The following is a 16,636-nucleotide window of genomic DNA, read 5'->3' on the forward strand; positions in this document are numbered from 1 at the left end:
TGTGCCCGCCATGTAATGTGCTGTGCTTCGCCCACCATTAAATGTGCTGTATCCATGTATCCATGTAATGTGTAGTGCCAACCATGTAATGTACTGTGCTATCCCCCCCCCGTGTAATGTACTATGCTGTGCCCCTCACTCTCATCCCCTCACTCTCACCCCCCCTCTCTCTTTCACCCCCCCTCTCTCTCTCTCTCTCATCCCCTCTCTTTCACCCTGTTCTCTCTCTCACCCCCTTCATCCCCCATTCTCTCTCTCTTGCCCCCTTCAACCCCCTCTTTCCTACCACCCTCTCTCTCTTTCACCCTCTCTCTATTCCCCTTTTTCTCACCCCCTCTCTCTCGTCCCCATCTCTCTCATTCAACGCCTTTCTCTCTCTTTTCCCCTCCCTCTCATCCCCTCTCTTTCAGCCCCCTATCTCGCTATCACCCCCCCCCCCCCCTCTCTCTCTCTCAACCACTCTCTCACACCCCTCTCTCGCTTTAATTTAATTCAACAAAAAATTGTTTGCGTTTTCATTTTATTTGTTTTCATAAAAAGGCCCACCAAAATCCTTAGCACCAGGCCCATGTTGCTCTTAATCTGGCCCTGGGGATAGCGTGTCCTCCTCCCGAGATAAGGGTATATACTATTACCGGAAATAGTGGACTTGAATGTCAGAGACAACGAGTCAATCGAGCATGGATAGCACGATCAGCAGATTTCCAAAACGATCCAGGGAATCCAAAGAGCTCCAAGAACAAATCCAGGGAATTGTGCAGGTAACCGTGCACACTGTGCAGGAACTAGCCACTACCACTTTTGAGAGAAGTGAAGAATGTGAACTTTTTGGTGACTCAACAATGTGATCTTGTAATCAGATCCCTTCGGATGAGAGTTTTTGGCTTTCCAGTCTGGCTGCTTAACATCTGAGTTCCGGCCTTACGGTTACCTCCAGGATTCCCTGGATTCATTCTTGGAGCTCTTTGGATTCCCTGGATCGTTTTGAAATCGCTGAAATTCGAGCCCACTATTTCCGGTAAGAGTGTATACCCCTTATCTTGGGTGGAGGACACACTATCCCTGATGCTTTACATGCCTGCTGAGGCCTTTGTACCCCACTTCTGAGCAACAACTTTTCATGGTGGACTCCATATATGTTTACCATAGGATTGTTTCACCTTTGGGACTTTCTCACCTGTGTTTCTACTCAAGATATACATGTTCTGTTTGTAGCGCCCACCTACTTAGGTGTGTGCTAAAGTAGGCAGATAGGATTAGTGTCAGGTAAAATTGCCAGTGTTTTACCCTGTTGGTTTAAACCTGGTTGGGTTAAATTGGTTGGGAGAAAATACAGAATAGCAGGAGGGTGTGACCACCTGTATTCTGTTTGATTGATGCCCTGTTCTTCCAGTGAGAGGTTCTGGAGGGAACATGGGTTGCACACAGGATGCAGTTAGTTTGTGTAGGTCACCCTGAACCAATCGTTAATTTGAATGGGCAGGGACTTTCAGGCCTATATACAGTGGGGCAAAAAAAGTATTTAGTCAGCCACCAATTGTGCAAGTTCTCCCACTTAAAAAGATGAGAGAGGCCTGTAATTGTCATCATAGGTATACCTCAACTATGAGAGACAAAATGTGGAAACAAATCCAGACAATCACATTGTCTGATTTTTGAAAGAATTTATTTGCAAATTATGGTGGAAAATAAGTATTTGGTCAATATCAAAAGTTCATCTCAATACTTTGTTATTTATCCTTTGTTGGCAATGACAGAGGTCAAACGTTTTCTGCAAGTCTTCACAAGGTTGTCACACACTGTTGCTGGTATGTTGGCCCATTCCTCCATGCAGATCTCCTCTAGAGCAGTGATATTTTGGGGCTGTCGCTGGGCAACACGGACTTTCAACTCCCTCCAAAGGTTTTCTATGGGGTCGAGATCTGGAGACTGGCTAGGCCACTCCAGGATCTTGAAATGCTTCTTACGAAGCCACTCCTTCATTGCCCGGGCGGTGTGTTTGGGATCATTGTCATGCTGAAAGACCCAGCCACGTTTCATCTTCAATGCCCTTGCTGATGGAAGGAGGTTTGCACTCAAAATCTCACGATACATGACCCCATTCATTCTTTCATGTACACAGATCAGTCGTCCTGTTCCCTTTGCAGAGAAAAAGCCCCAAAGCATGATGTTGACACCCCCGTTCTTCACAGTAGGTATGGTGTTCTTTGGTTGCAACTCAGCATTCTCTCTCCTCCAAACACGATGAGTTGTGTTTCTACCAAACAGTTCTACTTTAGTTTCATCTGACCATATGACATTCTCCCAATCCTCTTCTGGATCATCCAAATGCTCTCTAGCAAACCTCAGACGGGCCCGGACATGTACTGGCTTAAGCAGAGGGACACATCTGGCACTGCAGGATCTGAGTCCCTGACGGCGTAGTGGGTTACTGATGGTAGCCTTTGTTACGTTGGTCCCAGCTCTCTGCAGGTCATTCACTAGGTCCCCCCATGTGGTTCTGGGATTTTTGCTCACCGTCCTTGTGATCATTTTGACCCCACGCTGTGAGATCTTGCGTGGAGCCCCAGATCGAGGGAGATTATCAGTGGTCTTGTATATCTTCCATTTTCTAATTATTGCTCCCACAGTTGATTACTTCACACCAAGCTGCTTGCCTATTGCAGATTCAAGCAATTGGGGAGGGGTTCCTCACAGTAGCTTGATCTTCTGGAGAAGCTACATGCTATTAGGCTGTGGTTCTGTTGCACTCATGCTGGTTCTGACAGTGAAGAGCCTCTTACCTGACTGCAAGCCACTTAACCAGCTATCCTTGCCTCATCAACTGTGACCTCTCTGAGCTTCAGAGGGCGGGAACCAGAGAAAGTTTTCTCCCCTGGGTGTGTCCAAGAAGCCAGCGATTTGTGGAAAAAGGAGTTAAAAGGGTCTGCGCCTACATCTGAGCATTATTATACTCCTCATGAATACAACTCCTGAAGAACAATCACTTTAAGGTCAGGGTCAAAGGTCAAGGCTGGGGGGGCAAAGGTCAAGGTCAGCGTATTTTAGTGGGCTTATCACCCCTCCTCAGGTGGACGAGTTGGTTTACGCCGGGTCGGAGACGCAGGGCACATCAGCGGATTTGGATACCATCTACCCACAGTCCCCGCAGAGGGCTAAGTCTGCTTGCACGTAAGACCTCGCCAGAAGGGAGGTCCACCATTGAGGGTAAGGGTCCATCTTCTAATATCTTTGGATTCTGTGAGAGTTTCGTCTGTACACTCCCTCCCTCTCCATCTATCTGTGAGGTATTTGACCTTATGGATCGTGGATGCCTTCCTCTGCTTTCATGAAGCGGATACTTACTTATGGAACTTTTCCTTCTGTCATTCATTCTATGGACTACCTCCACTCTTTTCACTGCTGAGAAGCTTTTTTACATTTGAGGACTGGTTAATGTAATAACTTATTCAGTGTGGGAAGTTTTAAGCTGTTTATAGATATATGGTTTTAAGCACACCAGTACACATTTAATTTTAGATCATCCATTGATGGCATTTTGATCGATGTTTGTTCTAAGTATTTTATTTTAATTTATTTTGTATTGATTTGGATCGCTTCAACACGATCCGTTTTGCACACTAATTCACTTGTATTGATTTGGATCACTTTAATGCGATCCGCTTTGTACACAGATTATGAGCGCACATTTTCTTGTTTTATTGCAGATTCAGTTTATCCAGCCTGGTGCAGGTCTACAGTTTTGTTTCTGATGTCCTTTGACAGCTCTTTGGTCTTCACCATAGTGGAGTTTGGAGTGTGACTGTTTGAGGTTGTGGACGGGTGTCTTTTATACTGATAACAAGTTCAAACAGGTGCCATTAATACAGGTAATGAGTGGAGGACAGAGGAGCCTCCTAAAGAAGAAGATACAGGTCTGTGAGAGCCAGAAATATTGCTTGTTTCTAGGTGACCAAATACTTATTTTCCACCATAATTTGCAAATAAATTCTTTCAAAAATCAGACAATGTGATTGTCTGGATTTGTTTCCACATTTTGTCTCTCATAGTTGAGGTATACCTATGATGACAATTACAGGTCTCTCTCATCCCACTGTAAACTGTGAGTCACATGCTCAAGGGAAGGATGGGAATTGTAAGAGAAGAAGACAGCATGTAGGGGCTGGTGCAGCTCAGGAGCTCTCCCCTCTGGGGAGGGGAATGTGCCATGTGGGGAGGAGGAATGGAGGAGACATTAGGAGGAAACTGCTACGACTAACAGGAGGAAGACTGGGTGTTCAACATTCTGTGGCAATCATGGACTGTTGATAATGAGTACAAGTGAGTGGAAACCCAGGGAAACAGTATTTCCAAAGACTGGAGGATGTTAAAGTGCGGGTCTTGAAGGAGGAGGTGCAGATCTTCGGCCTTAGAGAATCAATGCCTCAAAAGAGTGTTGGAGTGCGGGTCAATAAAGAAGTCTGTGCAGGGAGTTGGGCCTTAAAGAATTAATTCCCAGGAGAAATCCAATCAGTCAGCCTAATGCCGCGTACACACGAACGGACTTTACAGCATACTTGGTTCGGCGGACTTTTTGACTGACTTTACAACAGACTTTTCGAATGAACGGACTTGCCTACACACGATCAACCAAAGTCCGATGGATTCGTACGTGATGACGCGCGACCGGACTAAAACATGGAAGTTCATAGCCAGTAGCCAATAGCTGCCCTAGCGTCGGTTTCTGTCCGTCGGACTAGCATACAGATGAGCGGACTTTTCGTCCGGACTCGAGTCTGTTGAAAAGATTTGAAACATGTTTCATTTCTAGGTCCGTCGAACTTTTGGGGGAAAAAAGTCCGCTGGAGCCCACACACGATCGAATTGTCCGACGGACTCCGGTCCACCGAACCAAGTATGCCGTAAAGTCCGCTCGTGTGTACGTGGCATAAGAACTTTATTCAGAGTAACGTTCTTTGGACATAATTTGGAAGTGCTGTACAGTTGGGAAGTAGCAGTAAACAGGAGGGAGGAAAGATGCAAAGTATAACAGGAAGTGGTTGTCAAAAGGATGCGGTAGACCGGGGTATGCCCAAGCTTTTCTTGAACTTGCATGGTGGGATCGCAGGAATAAACATAGGCAGTTGAGGCCTGGTACTTCCAGCATCCATTACCAAGTGTTTTTCAGAGAGGCACTGTTCAGTTCCCATAAGGGAAAAGGTTATAACTACCATTACAGGAACCAAAGATGTAGAGGCAGCTCATACTTCTTGAAGATACAGACTGTACATATTGCACATTCTTTTCTGCCATGAATCAAGAGAAAGGAATAAAGTTAATGTTCTACTGTTCTGGAGTGTTTGCTGTATGATTCATGCAGGGTAAGGGTAATGGGGTCACACTACAAAAAAGAACGAACTAACTAGCAGCTCCTACGGGGGGGGTAGTGCGCTACATGTTTTATATTCATTATATTTGAGATTGATTTTTATCAGTTTTTATTATTTTCACACAATACTTGATATATTGTTCAATGTTTATTGTTTTATATTTTTAGCACTACATTTTTTACTGATCTTTTGCCTTGAATTTTTGTCACATTCTTATGTAGCAGCTGTTCATTTTTCTTCACTAATTGAGTTAGCGCAGTAATATCCCCTATCCACACTCCATCATTCAGTTCACCCAGCCGAAAACTCCTCCCCCAGCAGGCTGACCATGGGTATATGTAGTAGGCCTGCTCCCTATATGCACTAGTGCTCGCTCGAATTAGTGGGTCCTACTCTAGTAATAGAATGGAATTTCCTTTGTCTCAACCATGGGAGCCTCTTCGCGTTCTCCCACATAGAGGAGGTCAGCTCTCATGGTTGAGACAAAGGAAATTCCATTCTATTACTAGAGTAGGACCCACTAATTCAAGTGAGCACCTGATACCCCGGCCGGGGCACACCAGTGCATGTGTGCTCAGTGGTGTTAAGGCTAAGCCATCGCGGAGGGAGGTCTGGGGAACTACAGATCCATTCCTGGCAAGATATCAACGGTGATCTACTAAGCCTGTTCTGACCCCCCTGAGTAAGGGCGGTCGCAGGCTTTTTGGTAAGCCTCCATTTTTCTCTCTTGGTGGTGGTCGTCACTTTCAAGTGGATCTTTGGATTTGGATTTTATATTCTTCTTCATCCTACACCCTTTTTGGAATTTTTCTTTGGACTTTTTTATCTGAACATTCTTTGGGATTTATTGGGGTGTTATGAACATTTATTTTTTACTAATTGATTCTTCACATTGATGGTTAATGATTTTGATTGCTCACATCACTCCTTTAGTATATTGCCACTTATATTATTGTATTAGTTTTGATTTGATGTAATTATCATTGGTTGGTACAATAATTGATTTATGTCCAGCGCTGCACTGTCTATTATCTATACATCTTTTTGCCTTATATCGAGGTTATAGTGTTCAGCAGCAGGACTCCTATCACGGATATTTTGTTTTTATAATTTTTTTATTCACTAATTTTTCGCCTAGCGCAATTCTCTTTTATATTTGGTCTATAGTGGGGCCTGGTGACTCGGTTGGAGGACGTATCCGAAAGTAACTATACAGCATAGTGTTGCCGGCTCGGCTTAAAGGTTCAAGCACTGTGACTGACATTTCACTACAGAAATTCTATACATCCTGTGGCAGAGACTTTGATTCGTGCTGCGTGCTGGCTGCTAGACCGGTGAGAGAGGCCTATCCAGACGAGCAAAGCGTGTGTCCCACGAGGGGGGCGCATTCCACATAGTATTTGAATTCTACCAGGACATTTGTCAAGAGAACCCTATCAAAGAATATTTGAGTTTCTTCTGCAAGTCTCCTTTCCGTCTCTTTCCTGCTATTTCCTAAGTCGTTTGTTTAATAAAGCATTGAAAACGTACTCCAGTGTTGGTGCGTGTATCGTCCATCAGTAAACTCAACGGAACCCTAGACCCGGTGCCGGTGAAACAAGGGAAGCAGAGTGAAGGTAACAGACCCGCTTAAACCAGCAGCTCCACCATGAGTTATTGCTACATGTGGGGGCCTCGTCCGTGATTTGTTGACCGTCAATTATTGCAACCCAGTGGAGTGTTTTACCAGGAGTTTACGGAGAGAGCTGGACTTTAAAAAAAAAAAAAGAGAGAAATCTTTTCAGGAAGAGGAAAGGTTAAATTGCAGGACTTTGCTTCTGAGTGCGTAGACGTTGGGCGCCAGAGAAAGGCCCGGGAGCTATGTGACTGGAAGAACAAGTGGGAGGAGTTACCCTACTTGATACCGCGTGGGACGCGCGTATGTGTTTGGCGCCAGAGGAAAAGAGGAGCCTCGTGATCATGCTGAGAAGATCCGGGGGTGGCCATGTCTTTTCCGGCGTTGCAATCAGTTGTGGGACCCAGAGTGTTCCCTACGAGCACCGTGATGAATACTGTGCAATCTGTAACTCTGCTTACGGATTCTGGAGTTCGATTGAAGCTGCGGGGAGGTTTGTCCTGTGTGCCTCGGGAGATATTGAGGGACTGGGCATGATCTGCCATCGATGCGAAGGATTGGCCGTGCATCTTCGTCCATTCGGCCGATGTCCACAGTGTGGAGAATACCTGTTTGTGGTGGAGCAAACTACCACGTCGCCCGTGCCTATCGGATGGATTGGGTGACAGGTATCGCTACAGTGGAAGCTGCTATCGCTACAGAGAGAGAGCGACAGGCCGCCACTTTGCCTGTTGTTACTGACAACGTTTCAGAAAGAGACACTGCTGCTGTTGTCTCATCAGGAGACATTGCTTTGGTTTCTGAGTCTACTACACCTACTCCTATAGTACCTGCTCAGAGGAAGGTGGGCTATGTAAAGGCTTCCCGTGGCCGTGGTCGAGGCCTGCCCCAGAGGTTACCTGAACCGGAGCTACCAGAGTCTACATCGGAGATGGGTAAGCCACTGTTGGGGAATGTGTTCGGGACTGTAAATAAATCTTTGCCAGCAGAAGAATTGAGAGATTCGGAAATAGAATCCATGTCGGATCTTTCGGGTGATGATGACTTATTTGAGACTATATCACAGGAGCTATTATGGTCGCAAGGTGAGGATGTTGCCTCCACTATGACTTTCCCTGAATGGACAGCTCTGAGTTCTGGGAAGACGTCACCCTGTGTGGAAGCACACAATACTGTTGCTGGAACTTTGCAGAAAACTACTAGTTCACTACAGACACCAGCTGGGTCTATGGTGAGCAAGTCACTGAATTCCTGTGTACCGCCTGGAATGGGGAGAGACAGATCTTTGCCAAAACTTGCTCATTTACAAAGGATGTTAAACAAACGTGTGGCCGCAGAGTATGGTTTGGAATTTCCCTATGTGCCCCAGGATATTATGTGGGAGATTGAAGCTAATCGGGAACTTTGGTACAGTGAAGCTGTTTGGGGACTATTTGTCTGTACCTAAACCCTTTAGAAAGACTGGATGTTTCGTCCAGATGGATGAACGTTTCAATGGATGCTTTGTACATTGGAAGTTTGGTCGGCACATCTATGCTGACAAAGTGGTAATCTGCAGACCAGGAAAGGATAATGTTGTATACTTTATTACCACTGTGGATAAAGAGGGAAAATCATTGACTTTGCCAGATCCCCAGTTTTACTGATAATTATGGACAATAGAACTTTGAAGTTACCTAGCTAGATAGTGTCAGGGTAAAGAGATCTGCGTGGTCAAGATCTATGGATCCTGTTCTGTGTTTAAATCCAAGGACTTCTTTTTGCTAGCCGGATTTTCTTTTATAGAAAAAAGTTCTTATGCAGGGATGGACTCCTAAAGTATATATTTTTTCTAGTATAGATTGTGCGAAGAGAGTTTCATTTCTAATGAGGCTTTGCTCCTACCTTTGTACAGGATGTATATGTGTGTGTCTAACTATGTTTCCTTTTCAGGGATCATCGGATCGTATATAGAGCTAGGAGGCTTTTCAGCTAGTTAGATAGTGAGGTTGTGTACAATCATACTGTGGTTTTGTTTGTGGCTGTGAACATAATGTTTTATAGATATAAGTCTTGTAATATCTTTAAACTGTCCTTTCTCTCTCTCTGCCTATCCAAAGTTATAAGAAACTCAAATGCTTACTCTCAGGCTTGAGAGTTACTGTTACTGTTTTTGGACAGACGTTGGGGACAACGTCTACTGTAGTGGGGGGAGTATGTAGCACTGGTAGATTTGCAATCTACCGCACGTTAGGTAAATTTAGTAATTTGTGCATTAGGAAGGTTAAGTTTGCCTCTGTTCCAGCTTGGCTGACGTTGTGTGTGTTTCCGTGCTGAGCAGTGGGTGTCGCTGTTACCACTGATCAGGGTTGTAAAGGCAACGTGTTGAAGCGTATGGATGCTCCTCTGCCCCGGAGACAAGCTCAGTGGAGGTGGTCCTCCGAGTTGCATTCTGGGCGAGGGTATTTATGGGACAGACGCCATATTTTGGGGTTCGTTTTACAGCCACCTGCTGGCCCTCCTGGCCGACAGGTATGCGTTAAGGAGCTACCTCGTGATCCTCTGTTCGGGAGGCCCACGATGCTGCGGCGCAGGGGTGGGTCCAGAGGCTTGTCTGGGGCCTACCACCGCGGCCGAGGAATGGTCCTGAGCTGTCAAATAAAATAAAAAACCTGCGCTCAGTGCAAAATTAATCAATAGTGAAAAAAAACGTGAGTTGGGTCCTGCTGCTGAACACTATAACCCCGATATAAGGCAAGACTAGTTGTAGATAATAATCAGTGCAGCGCTGGACAAGAGCAAAGTGAATAATAATAATAATAATAATAACACTATTACCAAAAATTAAATAACGACAATGAAGTGATGATGTAGGTACTATAAACAATCCATAATATTAAGAAACCATCAATGTGTAAATATTCATCTATAACAGTTCATTGTAATAGAGGAATGGTGAAAAAAGAAGAAAATCAGTCCAAACTAGTTGAAAAAAAAGTCCAAAGATATATTAGTGCAAAATCAATCCAACGATGTGATCAACAGTGACATCCACCACCAGAGAGCAATAAAGGCTTACCAAAAAGCCTGCGACCGCCCTTATTCAGGGGGGTCAAAACAGACTTAGTAGATCAACGTTGGTGTCTTGTTGAAACCACAATCGAAGTCCTGTTGATCGCTCTCCGCATTAACTTCCCCTCAGCAGCAGGTGATACCCAGGGAAGATGAGATGGTTCCAGGAAGGACCATATGGCCAGTGTCCACACGAGAAAAAACCATAAAAAGAGAGAAGGGGACTCCAGTAGTGCAGATAACCAGGAACGTTTTAATAAAAATTAAATTAAAATAAAAAATACATTGCACCAGTTTATACATAAAGTGCATGTAAATTGCAAATAAATGCGTAAAAAATTACAGATACACTGCAATACATCAAATATACGTGCACAAGATAAAATGATGTATGCAGGGAGATGCCAATAGGCACCAGCAGTGAGACTGTCACAACCAGCGAGACAGAAAACTTCACCGCCGTTTAAATTAAAATCGCGCATGCGCGAAGCGAGTTCGGTCCTGTGTGACGAAGCTGGACAACTGAGGAGATCCCAGGGGAGGACCCGTCTTGGAGAGATCACGCGGCGTGCTGGTCTATAGAGGGGCCTGGTGACTCGGTTGGAGGACGTATCCGAAAGTAACTATACAGCATAGTGTTGCCGGCTCGGCTTAAAGGTTCAAGCACTGTGACTGACATTTCACTACAGAAAATCTATACATCCTGTGGCAGAGGATCGTACGGATTTTATTCCCAAACGAGTCTGCGGCAGAGACTTTGATTCGTGCTACGTGCTGGCTGCTAGACCGGTGAGAGAGGCCTATCCAGACAAGCAAAAAGTGTGTCCCACGAGGGGAGCGCATTCCATATAGTATTTGAATTCTACCAGGACATTTGTCAAGAGAACCCTATCAGAGAATATTTGAGTTTCTTCTTCAAGTCTCCTTTCCGTCTCTTTCCTGCTATTTCCTAAGTCGTTTGTTTAATAAAGCATTGAAAACGTACTCCAGTGTTGGTGCGTGTGTCGTCCATCAGTAAACTCAACGGAACCCCTAGACCCGGTGCCAGTGAAACAAGGGAAGCAGAGTGAAGGTAACAAGCCCGCTTAAACCTGCAGCTCCACCGTGAGTTATTGCTACATATATACATATATATATATATATATATATATATATTTTTTTTTTTTTTATTACTATTAATATACTAATATTAATATATTATAATATAATAATATATTATATTTTTATACTATTATACTATTATTATTATTATTATTATTATTAATATTATTATTAATAATAATAAATATATTTGTATTTATTATTACTATATATATTATTACTATTATTATTAATATACTATTATTATTATTATTATTATTATTAATATATTGTAGCATTATAGGGTTAAATCAGATGGCGAGGAGGTTCAATTATTCCTCCTCATCGCCTGTCAAATGCCCTCTGAAAGGTGATTTGAGCGCAAATTGCTCTTCAGAGGGAACCTTACTCCAATGCCAGTGTGTGGGAGCCTATAAAATAACAATTTTTCTCAATTTGTAGGAAATAAAATCTTTCATTGGTGAACTCATTGTATCATTATCAGAAATGAAAGATTCCTCCCCTGTACAGTAATATTCCTATCTCCGATGATACAATAATATACAAAGTTGCAATGACTTCCACTGCAAACATCTGTATAAAAACTAAAATAGAAAAGTTACTAAAAGATATCACCTGGAGGGAAAACTTTATTTATAAACTGAGAACAAAGTCTACAAGTCAGACTGACCTGAACCCTTCCTGATGATCTCTAGACCGTAGGGGGAACTCTTTGCTGCTACTGACAACTCCAGTCCTTGCACGCAGCACTGTCACATGCAGGCTTCCTATTGGCTGCAGCCTTGATAGGAAGTCGGCTATTCTGCTGCAAGGCAGTCTGGGAGTCGTAGTCCATGGCTCAGTCTGCAGGACGTGAACTGTTCCCGTGGTGTGCTGCGCCGCCCTTTAAATCTTAAAGGGACCTAATGCCTAGTACACACGATGAGATTATTGGATGAATGATTGTCCGTTTTTTTTTTTGCATGCTAATCTCAGATCAAATCTGATGAGTTTACTAAAGTCACGAAAATTCCTGCACGACATAAAAAAAATTCGGAAGTGATGTCATGTGTTGTAATGCATTTGTATTGCATTTTCGAATGACAGCTGTGCTGATTAAACGAAAATCGCATGATCTGGCATCTTATGAAAATATTTTTCGTGCATGTCCGATAGAATAATATCAGATGAACTGTCATGATCGGCTCTCGAAAAAGTTCTGTACTAATGATCCGATTATTGTACGATCGCTTTGAAGGCGGGATCTTCCATACGATTTTCTTATCGTGTGTACGGGGCTTAAGGCTCATCACACACGTTACAATGTGACTGTACAATCCCCTTTAAATCTACCGGCAACTATTTAAATCAGGGGATCGGATCCAGATTGGTTAAATAGAGTAGGTCTTCATAACACAAGACTTTCCGTTGTGCGTGTCAGGAACGTGTGCAGAATCATGTGTTTCCAACACGCACAGAAACTCGCTGCTCTTCAGCAGATGTGCAACGGTTCTTAATGGTACCCCCCCCTTGGCACAACTTTACAAAAGGGTTGGGGACTTTGTTTTCCCCGCGTTTCTTGCAGGTAGGGCGGCCCATTAAAATGAACGGGCTGCTCTTCACACAGCACACATATACTATATTCCTAAAAGTATTGGGGTATTACTATATAATATACTATATTGGTATATAATAAAATACAATAATAATAACAATAGTATATTAATAATAATTATATATATATATATATATATATATATATATATATATATATATATATATATATATATATATATATATATATATATATATATATTAATAATAGTAATAATAATAGTATATTAATAATAGTGGTATCCAATATTATAATAATATAAAAATATAATAAAATACAATAATAATAACAATAGTATATTAATTATAATATAATAATAGTAATAATAATAATTTTATATATATATATATATATATATATATTAGTAATAATAATAGTATACTAATAATAGTGGTATCCAATATTATAATAATATTATAACAATATTATAAAAATATAATATAGTATATATATGTACATATTTATACTATAGTATAATAGTAATAGTAATAATAGCAAAAATAATAGTATAATATATATATATATATATATATATATATATATGTATGTAATAATATACAGTAGTAATAGTATATTAATAATAATAATAGTATCCAATAATATAATAGTATAAAAGTATAATATATTATATACAATATAGTATATAGTAGTAATATATATATATGTATATATTTATATTATAGTATAATAGCAATAATAATAATAATAATAGAAATAATAATAAAAGTATATTAATAATATAATACACACTAATATATATTGGTGTACTGTATACTATATTGCTAAAAGTACTGGTGCACAGTCATGTTGGAACAGGAAGGGGCCATCCCCAAAGTTGGGAGCATCAAATTGTCCAAAATGTCTTGGTATGGTGACACCTTAAGAGTTCCCTTCACTGGAACTAAGGGGCCAAACCCAACCTCTGAAAAACAACCCCACATCATAATCCCCCCTCCACCAAATGATTTGGACCAGTGCACAAAGCAAGGTCCATAAAGACATGGATAAGTGAGTTTGGGGCTAAGGAACTTGACTGGCCTGCACAGAGTCCTGACCTCAACCCGATAGAACACCTTTGGGATGAATTATGCCCCGTACACACGGTCGGACTTTGTTCGGACATTCCGACAACAAAATCCTAGGATTTTTTCCGACGGATGTTGGCTCAAACTTGTCTTGCATACACACGGTCACACAAAGTTGTCAGAAAATCCGATCGTTCTGAACGCGGTGACGTAAAACACGTACGTCGGGACTATAAACGGGGCAGTGGCCAATAGCTTTCATCTCTTTATTTATTCTGAGCATGCGTGGCACTTTGTCCGTCAGATTTGTGTACACACAATCGGAATTTCCGACAACGGATTTTGTTGTCGGAAAATTTTATCTCCTGCTCTCCAACTTTGTGTGTCGGAAAATCCGATGGAAAATGTCCGATGGAGCCCACACACGGTCGGAATTTCCGACAATACGCTCCGATCGGACATTTTCCATCGGAAAATCCGACCGTGTGTACGGGGCATTAGAGTGGAGACTGCGAGCCAGACCTTCTCGTCCCACATCAGTGCCTGACTTCACAAATGCGCTTCTTGAAGAATGGTCAAACATTTCCATAGACACACTCCTAAACCTTGTGGACAGCCTTCCCAGAAGAGTTGAAGCTGTTATAGCTGAAAATGGTGGGCCAACTCAATATTGAACAATATGGACCAAGACTGGGATGCCATTAAAGTTCATGTGGGTGTAAAGGCAGGCGTCCCAATACTTTTGGCAATATAGTGTAGAGGTGAACCAAGGGTTAGACCCCATTCACACCTGAGTGGTTTGTGAACGTGCCCAAAACTATGCATTTTTGTACGCATTTACGAAATGTGCAGGAAAAAAACGCGCGTTGTGCCATCGGAAACGTATTTTTTCACACAGCAAACACATCAAAACTCGCTATTAAAACATGTGCATGGCACATAGCTCAAAAAGCTACACAAGGGGCACAGGGGGTGGCCAGCCTAGACATGTAGTGTGAAAACGCACACAAAAGGCGCATAAACGTGACACCGGCCACCACACGAGGTGCGGTTTAAGCAGTATTTCCCTATTATTATTATTTTTTTTTTTTTTACAGGATTTATATAGCGCCAACAGTTTGCGCAGCACATTACAACATCGGGTATGAATAAAGAACATCCGACCTAGAGAGAAAATGGCCTACTAACATTCAACTTAGCCGGCATAGGCACAGAACAAATGTACATGTAGTTTTGCAGTACGAATAGTTATGCAAATTAAAAAAAATCCTGAAATATGATTCCAATACACCTGCAATCACGGGGTCCACCCCAATGTTGTAGAAAAGGATTGTATACCCCCCCCCCACACACACACACACACACCTTCTGTCCTAGGATGACAATGCACCCTTCTGTATCAAGACAGCAGAAACAAGATAGGACTACAGAACCCCTCCCCGCTCTTATATTACCCATAGCATAGAGGGGTGTGATTGTGTAGTGCTCAGTGCTAACAGTGTACTGCAACTGATAACAGCACAGGAAGTTATCCGCTCACAAAATTTCTGTCAGGATCAACCAGTAATTTTTTGGAAGTTTTCGAATAGATATAACAAAATATTTTCTATGATACAAAATATTTAAAGTGGTTGTAAAGGCAGAAGGTTTTTTTTTTTATATTAATACATTCTATACATTAAGATAAAAAGCCTTCTGTGTGCAGCAGCCCCCCCTAATACTTGCCTGAGGTCCCTCTCTGTCCAGTGATGTCCACGAGTGTCTCAGCCATCCGGGAAGTCAGTTATCCAATCAGGAGAGAGAGGGGGCAGGACCGACCCGCAGCCCGATGTCTGATTGGACACACAGAGCTGCAGCTCGGCTCGGGTGACCCCCATAGCAAGCTGATTGCTGTGGGGGCACTCAACAGGAGGGACGGGCCAGGAGGACAGAAGAGGGACCTGAGAAGAGGAGGATCGGGGCTGCTCGGTGCAAATCCACTGCAACAGAGCAGGTAAGTATAACATGTTTGTTATTTTTATAGGGAAAAAAGGAGACTTTACCCCCTTCGCACCTAAGGGCAAAAAACAAATGTTAATGCCTAAGCACAATTTTGCAACTCTACTATACCTTGTTTTTTTTTCCAGGACAAATTGGGCTTTCATTTGGTGGTAAATGGCAATGGATATCTCGTGTTTTTTTTTTTTTTTTTTTTTTTTTTTTATTATTATCATCAAAGGAAAACTGGACCAAAATAGTAAAAAAAAACATTTTTTCTTAAACGTAGCTGTATATTTTTTGTTACTACCATAACCTACCACCTAAGAGCAACCCAAAATAAATTCTCCTGCCCCTGACGTTCGCAGGGATACCCCATCCGTGTATGTCATTTTTTGTTTGTACCCGTAGTACAGCCCAGAAACAACAGTGCGCATTTTGCTTTTTCTTTTTTATCCTGCCTAAAACACACCGACACTGATATTAATTTAACCACTTAAGGCCAGGAAGGATTTGCCCCCTTAATGACCAGGCCATTTTTTGCGATACAGCATTGCGTCGCTTTAATTGACAATTGCGCGGACGTGAGACGCTGTACACAAACAAAATTGATGTCCTTTTTTTTCCCCCACAAATAGAGCTTTCTTTTGGTGGTATTTGATCACCTCTGTGTTTTTTATTTTTTGCGCTTTAAACAAAAAAAAAAAACGACAATTATGAAAAAAAAAAATTTTTTTACATTTGCTATAATAAATATAAAAAAATAAAAATAAAAAATGTCTTCATCAGTTTAGGCCAATAAGTATTCTTCTACATATTTTTGGTAAAAAAAAAAAAAAAAAATCGAAATAAGCGTATATTATTATTATTATTATACAGAATTTATATAGGGCCAACAGTTTGC

General features: G+C 42.0%; 1 protein-coding gene across 4 annotated transcripts in view; it reads right to left on the minus strand.

Moving 5' to 3' along the window:
• The window catches only part of LOC141133494 (uncharacterized), a 62,710-nt gene extending 50,606 nt beyond the window's left edge, over positions 1 to 12,104 (minus strand). For 2 of the 4 annotated variants that reach the window (XM_073622903.1, XM_073622901.1), the window contains exon 1: positions 11,807 to 11,995. The gene's annotated coding sequence lies outside the window, so the exon portion shown is untranslated. Of the gene's footprint in view, positions 1 to 11,806 lie in introns of all 4 variants that reach the window. The other 2 variants (XM_073622899.1, XM_073622904.1) reach the window with 2 other exon arrangements.
• Between the last annotated feature and the right edge of the window lie 4,532 nt (positions 12,105 to 16,636).

The sequence above is a fragment of the Aquarana catesbeiana genome, linkage group LG03, assembly GCF_042186555.1.
Source record: "Aquarana catesbeiana isolate 2022-GZ linkage group LG03, ASM4218655v1, whole genome shotgun sequence".
NCBI classification, from domain to species: Eukaryota; Metazoa; Chordata; class Amphibia; order Anura; family Ranidae; genus Aquarana; species Aquarana catesbeiana.